This window comes from Dermochelys coriacea, chromosome 26 (assembly GCF_009764565.3).
Source record: "Dermochelys coriacea isolate rDerCor1 chromosome 26, rDerCor1.pri.v4, whole genome shotgun sequence".
Taxonomy (NCBI): domain Eukaryota; kingdom Metazoa; phylum Chordata; order Testudines; family Dermochelyidae; genus Dermochelys; species Dermochelys coriacea.
This window is the reverse complement of record NC_050093.1, coordinates 11825755-11838900: the sequence shown is the minus strand read 5'-3', so window position 1 is coordinate 11838900 and position 13146 is coordinate 11825755.

Genomic DNA, 13146 nt, shown 5'->3' with positions numbered 1-13146 from the left:
ACTAATGACTGCACTTTGGATTTGACTGTATTGTGGTCACAGAACTCTTGGTCCTGATTCTAAATCAGCATAAAGCAGTGCAGCACTTCCTGCTAAATGTGGTTTCTCCACTTGCCATGTGTGGTGCTCATCGGTAGCATGACAGCAATGCATGTGGCTATCCAGCAAGAATCTCTGAGAGTCCCGCATGTTGGATGTGTCCCTGAAGTTACAAGTCTGTCTTCAGGATGGTGCTTGGTAGAATCTGTTTGGTTGTTTGTGCAAATGTCTCATTTTGCAACATCAGCTGTCAAAAGCATCATCAAAGTTTCCATTGCCTTGCCTCCACTTTGTTCAGATGCATGAAGATGACAGTGCTGACAGTTTGCATTTAGTTTTTGCATCTTTCTGCTCCACCAAACCCTTAGATAGCTGCCAGAATCCATGGCTGCCTCTTACCGTCCTGGAGCCAGAGTTAGTCTCGATGTAACTCTATTGCGGGCAGCAGAGTTACACCAGGGATGAGTTTGGCTAATGGGCTTTAAACTTGATTAACCAGATCCAGTGCTGATGTAAACAGGTCTGACTCCTACGGATGTGTCTGGGGCAAATTGAGCAGTTATCTGAACAATCATGTACGGTTACATTGTTAAGTGTGAGTTGGTTGGAAAACTTGTGTAAGTGGAAAAATGGTGACTTCTTGTGTCACGGTGGTGCAAAACAAGTGTACCTTACAAATCAGGGGGTGGACATGAGATAAGTTAATGGAACTGCTAAATTAGGAGGTGGAGTACACTTCATCCCTACTAAAACTTGGGGGCATACAGGGCTATAACTTAAGGATAAAGAACAATCATCCATACAAAGATGTGTAGAAAGGGGAGGTTTAAAATTATAAGGGGATAGAATTTTCAGCCGTTCTCAAACAAGGTATTGCCTAACTGAAAGATTCAAATGGGTAGATTTCTTGCTGAAGCAATTAAAAAGCATCAGATCTAAAATGCTCATGGAGACTTACTGAAACCCCAGGTTTCAGAGTAGCAGCCGTGTTAGTCTGTATTCGCAAAAAGAAAAGGAGTACTTGTAGCACCTTAGAGACTAACAAATTTATTTGAGCATAAGCCTTCGTGAGCTACAGCTCACTTCATCGGATGCTGTAGCTCACGAAAGCTTATGCTCAAATAAATTTGTTAGTCTCTAAGGTGCCACAAGTACTCCTTTTCTTTTTGTGAAACCCAAGAGTTCCCCAGTCTTATTAGCTACATTTTAATTATCCTTTATGACATATGCACCTGCTGGGAAACAGCCTTGTTCGTTACCCTCTGTTGCTGCTCAAGAAGGTACAACTGGAGTTAAAAAATTCCTGTTTTCTTTGGTCCTGATCCAAAACCCACTGAAGTTAATGAGGATCATTCCGTTGATTTCAGTGGGCTTCAGATCAGACACTTTAAGGTGATAGTGGCGTACAAGGGAGCATTTACTCAGTGTAATATTTAAAGCAAGAAGCTCCGATCACATTCATGCATCTTCTTTGGTAACCCATAGATGCATGAATGTGAAATGAGCCTTGAAGCTGTCTTTCAGTAGCAATGCCATAAGACACCCAAGAGTTCTGAAGGAACTCAAATGTGAAATTGCAGAACTACTAATTGTAGTCTGTAACCTATCATTTAAACCAGCTTTTGTACTAGATGACTGGAGGATAGCTAATGTGACACCAATTTTTAAAAATGGCTCCAGAGGTGACCCCGGCAATTACAGGCATAAACCTGATTTCAGTACCGGGCAAACTGGTTGAAACGATAGTAAAGAATAAAATTGTCAGACACATAGATGAACATAATTTCTTGGGGAATACTCAGCATGGCTTTTGTAAAGGGAAATCATGCCTCACCAATCTACTAGAATTCTTTGAGGGGGTCAACAAGCATGTGGACAAGGGGGATCCAGTGGATATAGTGTATTTAGATTTCCAGAAAGCCTTTGACAAGGTCCCTCACCAAAGGCTATTAAGTAAAGTAAGCAGTCACAGGATAAGAGGGAAGGTCCTCTCAGGGATTGGTAACTGGTTAAAAGATAGGAAACAGAGTGTAGGAATAAATGGTCAGTTTTCAGAATGGAGAGAGGTAAATAGTGGTGTCTCCCAGGGGTCTGTACTGGGACCAGTCCTAGTCAACATATTCATAACTGATCTGGAAAAGGCAGTAAACAGTGAGGTGGCAAAATTTGCAGATGATACAAAACTACTCAAGATAGTTCAGTCCCTGGCAGACTGCGAAGATCTACAAAAGGATCTCTTAAAACTGGGTGAATGGGCAACAAAATGGCAGATGAAATTCAGTGTTGATAAATGCAAAGTAATGCACACTGGAAAACAACTATACATATAAAATGATGGGGTCTAAATTAGCTGTTACCACTCAAGAAAGAAATCTTGGAGTCATTGTGGCTAGTTCTCATAAAACATCCACTCAATGTGCAGTGGCAGTCAAAAAAGTGAACAGAATGCTGGGACTCATTAGGAAAGGGACAGATCATAAGGCAGAAAATATCATATTGCATCTATATAAATCCATGGTACACCCACATCTTGAATACTGCGTGCAGATGTGGTCACCCCATCTCCAAAAAGATATATTGGAATTGGAAAAGGTTCAGAAAAGGGCAACAAAAATTAGTAGGGCATGGAGCGTCTGCCATATGAGGAGAGATTAATAAGACTGGGACTTTTCAGCTTGGAAAAGAGACAACTAAGGAGGGTCTATAAAATCATGACTGGTGTGGAGAAAGTAGATAAGGAAGTGTTATTTATGCCTTCTCATAACACAAGAACTAGGGGCCACCAAATGAAATTAATAGGCAACAGGTTTAAAACAAACAAAAGGAAGTATTTTTTCATACAACGCACAGGCAACCTGTGGAACTCCTTGCCAGAGGAGGTTGTGAAGGCCAAGACTATAAGAGGGTTCAAAAAAGAACTAGATACGTTCATGGAGGACAGGTCCATCAATGGCTATTAGCCAGGATGGGCAGAGATGGTGTCTCTAGCCTCTGTTTGCCAAAAGCTGGGAATGGGCGACTGGGGATGGATCACTTGATGATTCCCTGTTCTGTTCATTCCCTCTGGGGCACCTACCATTGGCCTCTGTTGGAAGACAGAATACTGGGCTATATGTACATTTGGTCTGACCCAGTATGGCCATTCTTATGTAAATGAGATTTGGGTCCAAGAAGCTTCCCCCCACCCTCCCACCCTCCACACACAGCCAGACACTCTTAAGGAATTCTCCCAGCTGACTTCTATTTCAGTGAGTCAGTGTTAGCTTATAACAACACCCAGCAGTGTAAACTAGCCTGGCTGTTTAAAAATAGCCGGAGCCTCGCGAACCAGCTGAGCGGCAGCGAACCAGCGGAGCAGCGGGGACAGCAGAGCAGCTCACAGCAGGAGTTTGCCTGGGACTGGTAAGTATCCGAGTGTGTGTGTTTGCTTGCTGAGGAAGTATCCGAGCGTGTGTTTGCTGGGAGGGAGCCTGAGTGAGTGTCTGATTGGCTGCTAGCCTGCAGGGGGCGGGCATTAGGGTGTCTGTGTGTTTGCGTCAGGGAAGCCTGGCTGTTTAAAAATAGCCAGAGCCTCGCGAACCAGCTGAGCGGCAGCGGAGCAGCGGAGCAGCGGGGACAGCAGAGCAGCTCACAGCAGGAGTTTGCCTGGGAGTTCGCCTGGAGTGAGCCCAGTGAGGCTTACATCTTGCCAACGTCTCTGAGGAAGCTCCGTAGTAGGTAGGTGATATGGAAGGGGGGAATTCAGCTGTTGTGACCTGCACTGGATGTGCCATGTTTGTCTTTCTTCCACAGGACAGAAGCGACTTTGTCTGTACAAAGTGCAAGCTGGTCTCCATATTGGAAGAGAAGATTGAAGGTCTGGAGCAACAGGTAACGACCCTGCGTTGTATACGAGAGACTGAGGATTTTCTGGACCAAACTCAGGATAGCCTTCTAGGGGCACAAAGCTCTAAAGATGTAGAGCAGGTTGCACAGAGGAGCCAAGAGGCCAGTGAAGAAGCTTGGCAACATGTGACCTCCAGAAGAGGTAAGCGGAATGTCCGGGTTCCAGTAACACAGACACAGGTAACTAACCGCTTTCATGTTCTCTCCACAGGTACCAATGCGGAGAGTGGACCAGATGATATGTCTGGGGGGAGAAAGCAGAAGGAGACTCCGCTGGTTGGGAGGCATGAGATGCGATGTCCTGAGGTTGGAGGTTCCACGACCACCACTCCCAAGAGGAGAAGGCGGGTGGTGGTGGTCGGGGACTCTCTCCTCCGGGGGACTGAGTCATCTATCTGCCGCCCTGACCGGGAAAACCGAGAAGTCTGCTGCTTGCCAGGGGCTAAGATTCGTGATGTGACGGAGAGACTGCCGAGACTCATCAAGCCCTCGGACCGCTACCCCTTCCTGCTTCTCCACGTGGGCACCAATGATACTGCCAAGAATGACCTTGAGCGGATCACTGCGGACTATGTGGCTCTGGGAAGAAGGATAAAGGAGTTGGAGGCGCAAGTGGTGTTCTCGTCCATCCTCCCCGTGGAAGGAAAAGGCCTGGGTAGGGACCGTCGAATCGTGGAGGTCAACGAATGGCTACGCAGGTGGTGTCGGAGAGAAGGCTTTGGATTCTTTGACCATGGGATGGTGTTCCATGAAGGAGGAGTGCTGGGCAGAGACGGGCTCCATCTTACGAAGAGAGGGAAGAACATCTTTGCCAGCAGGCTGGCTAATCTAGTGAGGAGGGCTTTAAACTAGGTTCACCGGGGGAAGGAGACCAAAGCCCTGAGGTAAGTGGGAAAGCGGGATACCGGGAGGAAGCACAGGCAGCAAGGTCTGTGAGGGGAGGGCTCCTGCCTCATACTGGGAATGAGGGGCGATCAACAGGTTATCTCAAGTGCTTATATACAAATGCACAAAGCCTTGGAAACAAGCAGGGAGAACTGGAGGTCCTGGTGATGTCAAGGAATTATGACGTGATTGGAATAACAGAGACTTGGTGGGATAACTCACATGACTGGAGTACAGTCATGGATGGTTATAAACTGTTCAGGAAGGACAGGCAGGGCAGAAAAGGTGGGGGAGTAGCACTGTATGTAAGGGAGCAGTATGACTGCTCAGAGCTCCGGTACGAAACTGTGGAAAAACCTGAGTGTCTCTGGATTAAGTTTAGAAGTGTGTGCAACAAGAGTGATGTCATGGTGGGAGTCTGCTATAGACCACCGGACCAGGGGGATGAGGTGGATGAGGCTTTCTTCCGGCAACTCACGGAAGCTACTAGATCGCATGCCCTGATTCTCATGGGTGACTTTAATTTTCCTGATATCTGCTGGGAGAGCAATACAGCGGTGCATAGACAATCCAGGAAGTTTTTGGAAAGCGTAGGGGACAATTTCCTGGTGCAAGTGCTAGGGGAGCCAACTAGGGGGAGCGCTTTTCTTGACCTGCTGCTCACAAACCGGGTAGAATTAGTGGGGGAAGCAAAAGTGGATGGGAATCTGGGAGGCAGTGACCATGAGTTGGTTGAGTTCAGGATCCTGACGCAGGGAAGAAAGGTAAGCAGCAGGATACGGACCCTGGACTTCAGGAAAGCAGACTTTGACTCCCTCAGGGAACAGATGGCCAGGATCCCCTGGGGGACTAACATGAAAGGGAAGGGAGTCCAGGAGAGCTGGCTGTATTTCAAGGAATCCCTGTTGAGGTTACAGGGACAAACCATCCCGATGACTCGAAAGAATAGTAAATATGGCAGGCGACCAGCTTGGCTTAATGGTGAAATCCTAGCGGATCTTAAACATAAAAAAGAAGCTTACAAGAAGTGGAAGGTTGGACATATGACCAGGGAAGAGTATAAAAATATTGCTCGGGCATGTAGGAAAGATATCAGGAGGGCCAAATCGCACCTGGAGCTGCAGCTAGCAAGAGATGTCAAGAGTAACAAGAAGGGTTTCTTCAGGTATGTTGGCAACAAGAAGAAAGCCAAGGAAAGTGTGGGCCCCTTACTGAATGAGGGAGGCAAGCTAGTGACAGAGGATGTGGAAAAAGCTAATGTACTCAATGCTTTTTTTGCCTCTGTTTTCACTAACAAGGTCAGCTCCCAGACTGCTGTGCTGGGCAACACAAAATGGGGAAGAGATGGCCAGCCCTCTGTAGAGATAGAGGTGGTTAGGGACTATTTAGAAAAGCTGGACGTGCACAAGTCCATGGGGCCGGACGAATTGCATCCGAGAGTGCTGAGGGAATTGGCGGCTGTGATTGCAGAGCCCTTGGCCATTATCTTTGAAAACTCGTGGCGAACGGGGGAAGTCCCGGATGACTGGAAAAAGGCTAATGTAGTGCCCATCTTTAAAAAAGGGAAGAAGGAGGATCCTGGGAACTACAGGCCGGTCAGCCTAACCTCAGTCCCTGGAAAAATCATGGAGCAGGTCCTCAAAGAATCAATCCTGAAGCACTTAGAGGAGAGGAAAGTGATCAGGAACAGTCAGCATGGATTCACCAAGGGAAGGTCATGCCTGACTAATCTAATCGCCTTTTATGATGAGATTACTGGTTCTGTGGATGAAGGGAAAGCAGTGGATGTATTGTTTCTTGACTTTAGCAAAGCTTTTGACACGGTCTCCCACAGCATTCTTGTCAGCAAGTTAAGGAAGTATGGGCTGGATGAATGCACTATAAGGTGGGTAGAAAGCTGGCTAGATTGTCGGGCTCAACGGGTAGTGATCAATGGCTCCATGTCTAGTTGGCAGCCGGTGTCAAGTGGAGTGCCCCAGGGGTCGGTCCTGGGGCCCGTTTTGTTCAATATCTTCATAAATGATCTGGAGGATGGTGTGGATTGCACTCTCAGCAAATTTGCGGATGATACCAAACTGGGAGGAGTGGTAGATACGCTGGAGGGGAGGGATAGGATACAGAAGGACCTAGACAAATTGGAGGATTGGGCCAAAAGAAATCTAATGAGGTTCAATAAGGATAAATGCAGGGTCCTGCACTTAGGATGGAAGAATCCAATGCACCGCTACAGACCAGGGACCGAATGGCTCGGCAGCAGTTCTGCGGAAAAGGACCTAGGGGTGACAGTGGACGAGAAGCTGGATATGAGTCAGCAGTGTGCCCTTGTTGCCAAGAAGGCCAATGGCATTTTGGGTTGTATAAGTAGGGGCATAGCGAGCAGATCGAGGGACGTGATCGTTCCCCTCTATTCGACACTGGTGAGGCCTCATCTGGAGTACTGTGTCCAGTTTTGGGCCCCACACTACAGGAAGGATGTGGATAAATTGGAAAGAGTACAACGAAGGGCAACGAAAATGATTAGGGGTCTAGAGCACATGACTTATGAGGAGAGGCTGAGGGAGCTGGGATTGTTTAGTCTGCAGAAGAGAAGAATGAGGGGGGATTTGATAGCTGCTTTCAACTACCTGAAAGGGGGTTTCAAAGAGGATGGCTCTAGACTGTTCTCAATGGTAGCAGATGACAGAACGAGGAGTAATGGTCTCAAGTTGCAATGGGGGAGGTTTAGATTGGATATTAGGAAAAACTTTTTCACTAAGAGGGTGGTGAAACACTGGAATGCGTTACCTAGGGAGGTGGTAGAATCTCCTTCCTTAGAGGTTTTTAAGGTCAGGCTTGACAAAGCCCTAGCTGGGATGATTTAACTGGGACTTGGTCCTGCTTTGAGCAGGGGGTTGGACTAGATGACCTTCTGGGGTCCCTTCCAACCCTGATATTCTATGATTCTATGATTCTATGATACTCCTGATACAACGGCTCCTCGAGTCCATTTCCTAGTTTGCTCACCTGTTTCTTTCGGTACAATACAATCAGGACTTCTCAGCTTTCTTGTTGCCTTGGAAGCAATAGCAGGATGTGCGATGCTGTGAAAATGGCAGGTGTCTGTGTGTACAGATTGATATCCCCTCAAACCGTGTGGTCTCCAGTGTGGCTGAATGATCCAAGGCAGGGGACACGGATAAGCCACTCGGAATATCTTGTCTACAGATTATGGAGTCCAACGTGTCCAAGCCGCTGCCTTCAGATCTACCGGATGGACCTGATTCTCATTTCCCTAGTGCTAAGTACACCTAAATCGGGTGCAACTCCTTTTGCAGTCAGTGGCATTACATAAGTGTGAAAGGGACGTGAAATCTCCCCCTGTTCAAAGCGCTTCGATGTGCAGTTCATGTCGCTCATTGTTCAGACGGTTATTGGCATAAAACAGAGAATGCATGAGGGATAGCTCAGTGGTTTGAGCATTGGCCTGCTAAACCCAGGGTTGTGAGTTCAATCCTTTCAATCCTTAGGGCAAGAAATGGTTACATGAAGATGAAAAAGAGACAATTTCTGACTGAACTGGGGCTTTGGGGGAGTGTGTGTGTGTGTGTGTGTGTGTTCGGGGAACCTCAGACAGTGGAAGCAAGCAGGGGCAGTGGCAACAGAGTAAGGGAAAAGATTAAAATACCCAATGGGAGGATATTAAGTCAAACCTGCCACGGCTGCCATTGGGGCCATTTGGGAACTGGGGCAAAAATTGGGGATTGGTCCTGCTTCGAGCAAAGGATTGGACTAGATGACCTCCTGAGGTCCCTTCCAACCCTGATATTCTAAATGCAGCTAAGTACGGCACCTGACAGCACTGTCACCTGTGACACAATGCTGTTGTTTGCTTGCTTTCAGGTATTGCTTCCAGCAGTGTTTCTCCACCTTTTCGATACCAGGTACCAACTTGCTGTGTTCCTTAACTCCGTCAGGGAAATCTCAGGGAGTGGCAAGGAGGCTGCCATGGACCAGCGCCAATTGAGAAACAGTTGCCTAGAAGCCAAGGCCCCGTTGTGCTAGGCACTGTACAGATATAGAACAAGGACAGTCCCTGCCCTGAAGAGTTTACAATCTAAAGTGGCTGATGTTGCAACATCGAACTATTTCTTGGATGGTTATCAACTGTAACCTTGTTCCATTTCAGTGTACTGTTCTCTGGAGGGTATGTGAACTGTAAAGGTAGCTTTCAAGGTGATTATTGTTCCAAAAAGAACCTGATTACCAGCCCTAAAGGTTCACATCCTCTCTCCCCGTCACTGATGCAAACCAGATTCAAAGGATCTAGTGATCCTGTCTTAACCCTTCCTGCCGTATCCCAAGGAAATAAGTGCAATATGCAGTCAGGCATAGATGGTGTCTTGTTATCAATAATAAAGGCGCAATGGATAGAGCCCTTCCCTGGGATCCAGAAGTGCTGGGGGGCTACCCCCAGCTCTGCCACTGCCCTGTTCTGTGACCTTGAGCAAGTCACTTTGCCTCTCTGTGCCACCGTTTCCACTCCCCTTTAATCTATCTATCACTTATGCTGTAATTGCTTAGGGGCAGGGACTGCCTCTCATTGTGTGTTCCTACAGTGGCCAGTACAACAGCCCTGATCTCAGCTGAAGCCCGTAGTGCAAATAATCATAATCCGTGCAAGGAGGTGCTAATACAAAGACAGATCCAGTCTTGCTGGCCTTCTTCATCCCTTGTTCCAATATCACCCTCAGGGTGAAATTCACCATGTGCAGGGAGATGGAACAAGTACTAGGCACCCTATACACCACTGGCTTGTGCTGGCCCTGTGCACAAGGTGAATTTAACTCTCACAGCTACAGGCTCTGTCTGTGCCTTTAACCACTGCAGTGTGGTAGGGTTTTGTTCTCTCACTGGTACTTTGAGTCCCCAGGCACTTGCCCTGCTTTTGTTATCTGTGTGGGAACAGCAAGTAGCTTGGCTGAGCATTGAAGTAAATATTAAAAAGGTCTGACAAAGCGGAGGGAGTTTTCTTTAGTAACTGTTCCCAGGAGGTACAAATGGATGCTTTATAAAACTGACACCGAGTGAGTATGTCTCTATGAGCAGTGACACAGAGGTCACAAATTTCAGAGTAGCAGCCGTGTTAGTCTGTATTCGCAAAAAGAACAGGAGGACTTGTGGCACCTTAGAGACTAACAAATTTATTTGAGCATAAGCTTTCGTGAGCTACAGCTCACTTCATCGTCTTGGTTGGCAGCCGTGGCAGGTTTGACTTAATATCCTCCCATTGGGTATTTTAATCTTTTCCCTTACTCTGTTGCCACTGCCCCTGTTTGCTTCCACTGTCTGAGATTCCCCGAACACACACACACACACTCCCCCAAAGCCCCAGTTCAGTCAGAAATTGTCTCTTTTTCATCTCCATGTAACCATTTCTTGCCCTAAGCCACTGTGTAGCATTGCCTTGAGGTCTTACACACTTACCATGTTCCACCCCAGAGGTGGCTGCATTTCATGGCTGGTGACGTGTTTCTTGCATTTACTGATTATCACTTTTATAATGCAGTAGCACCAAGAGGCTTTATGTGCCTCATCTATGCTAGTTAGGGTCTTTATATCCCTTCTTCTACCCCCTTCATCTCCACACCTAGGGCAGCCAGGGCTTGGTGCAAGCTGGAGCAGCCTTGGGACTACTCTGACTTGCTCCAGCAGTAACCGCCCCACAAAGGGGAAGGAGATTTGGATCATAGATGGTAAACTCTTTGGGATCCCTTGGGAATAAGGGGTCATGAATTAAGCTATTGGATAATATTTTCAAGAGTTATGAAGACTGAGGACCCTCAATCCCATTTTCAGAAGTGACTTAGACACTTGTCACTTCTGAAAATGGGACTTAGGCACTTTTGAAAATCTTACCCATTATCTAATGCCTTATGCAGTATTGAAAGACTGAAAATTAAATGCAATCTTCTAAAGCCAAAAATAGTAATAGAATTCTGATAGTAAATACTAACCCGTTCTTAGAGTGTAAGCTCCCTCGGGTGGGAACTGCCTCTTTGTTCTGTGTTTGTACAGCATCTAGAACAATGGGGTGCTGATCCATAAATGGACCTCCAAGGTGCTACTGCAATACGAAAAAGTAAAATTTTGGGAGACATCCTGCTTTAGGGGATAAGCCAAGCATTAGTTTATGGGAATTAAGAGGAACTTGGGGGGTAGGTTATTCATCATCGCCTGTTGCAAGGTTTTCTTGCACCTTCTGCTGAAGGTGAACACTGCTAGAGGCAGGATACTGGATTAGATGGATGCTGGATCCAAACCAGTGTTGCAATTCCTTTGTAAAAACTTCAGCCTGGTGTTGCAGTGCTGCAACAAAATTCCCTGCCTAGGTACCCTTAAAGTCAGCTCTCACCTTGGTGTGAGTGATGCCTGTGTTTCAGTGATGACACCCTGTCTGCTCCAGGTTTGCGCCTTCCTGAGCGCCAGTCTTAACCGATTCTCTTTATTCTGACAATTTCCTGGCTGGACTCTGATAAGTGTCACTGGAGAAAAACGTGTGTTACCCCAAACAGGTTGAAGAGAGCAGGAGAGCGGCCTGCATAGCAGCTTAGGAGAGCTCGGGGAGTTAGAGGACTGGGTGGCCCCGGAGAAGGGGTAATGGACTATTCAGATTTTTCAGCCTAGGGTTGCTGGTAGTCATGGGAGCTCATTATCATTTGCTGGCAGTTTGGCATTTTACGTGAAAGGACTTGGTGGGGCCCCAGCCTCATTCCTGCAGGACAAGGTGGCATTTTCCAAAGCATTCAGCCTTGATGTACCTCAGATGTCTTTGAAGTCTATGGGGGCACTTAAGCCTGAGATGAGTGTTTTTGATTATTCCATAACCTAAAGCCCACCTCTGCAAGCAACACCTAAAATTGGCAGTCTCAGCAAAGAGGCCAAGGACCGAATGGGACAGACACATTGGACTCCCACTTAGCCACAGAGAATGTCTCTTCCTGGTCATGAGTGCAGCACCCTGGTAGGCCAGTCTCTACCTGTACTGTAAATAAACAGAGGACTTCTATCAGCCTAGAAACTTTTCTTCCCTCATCTTGACAGTCACCAAGGATTGAACATAGGACTCCAAAGATAAAGCTTGAGCTAAAGGGTTAAATCCCCTCGCTGGCAGCTGTACTAGGCTCTCAACCTCTGTTGATCCAGGTGATACACAGAGCTGGCCAGGAATTTTTTGATTAAACTTTTGTTTCATCAGAAAATGGTGATTTGTCAAAACTGAAACCTGTTTGTGGGAAAAGGCTCGGCTTTGACAAATTTCTTGTTCTGAAAAATTTTTAGGAAAAAAAAATATCAACTTTTGAAATTGTCGACATGTCCTGGTTTGACACTTGTGAAATGAAAAGTTCTGGAGTTTGGAATGACATTTTGTTTCAAAACTTAAGTTAATTTTTAGGTGTTTTTTTTAAGATAAGGACGAAACATTCCAATTGACACTAACTGGTTTTGATTGTTTCGGGTGGATTTCCAGTTTGTGAAAAATATTTTGTCCCAATTGGCGACAGGAATTTTTTTTTTTTTTTAATTTTGAACATTTTCCTGGGTTGGCAAAACAGTTTGCTGCCTACTCCAGTGACAAACAACATACACCGAGTAGGGATCCACGCTCTCTTGCTAGTGCTGAATTCACTTTCTTGGAATGAGATTGCAGTGAGTTCATGCAGTGCTGGACATTTTGAGAGCGTGAACCCCTCCATCAGATCTCCAGCATCCCACCTCCCCAGCGACATGACACAACACACATGTGTTAACACTACTTTGAGAATTGAAGGCCAGATTTTCTAGCCAGGCTGTTCGAGAAGATATTCATTTGCTTTTTTCTGCTTAGGAGCTTAGGAGGAAAGAAGCCACATGCACACGGCAGTCTGAGGTGTGGTGGCAGCTTGGGCAGATGTACTTATGCTAGCCTGACTAAAAATAACTGTGTATACACAGAGGCACAGGCTAGCAACACAAATCCATACCCAGGGTTCCCAGGGGGCTTTTACTGCTTACGCCACCACAACTGCACTGCTATTTTTAACCATGCTTGGGTAAAGCTATCACACCTTGGATTGCAGTGAAGACATACCCTCCATCATCTAAGACCATGGGCATGTCTTTAAGTTAACAATGATGGTTTCCTCTCAGTGAAATCCCAGTTGAATTCCCACATAGCCAAGTTCAAGAGCTGCCTTCCTCTCCAGCTGATTTTTTCCACCGCTGAAAGCAGTTGCTTTATGCATTTGAAGCTTTTTAAAAACATCAGTCTGACAGTGAGTGGGGTCATGTCTAGTTGCTGATGTCTCCGGCGAGAAAGCT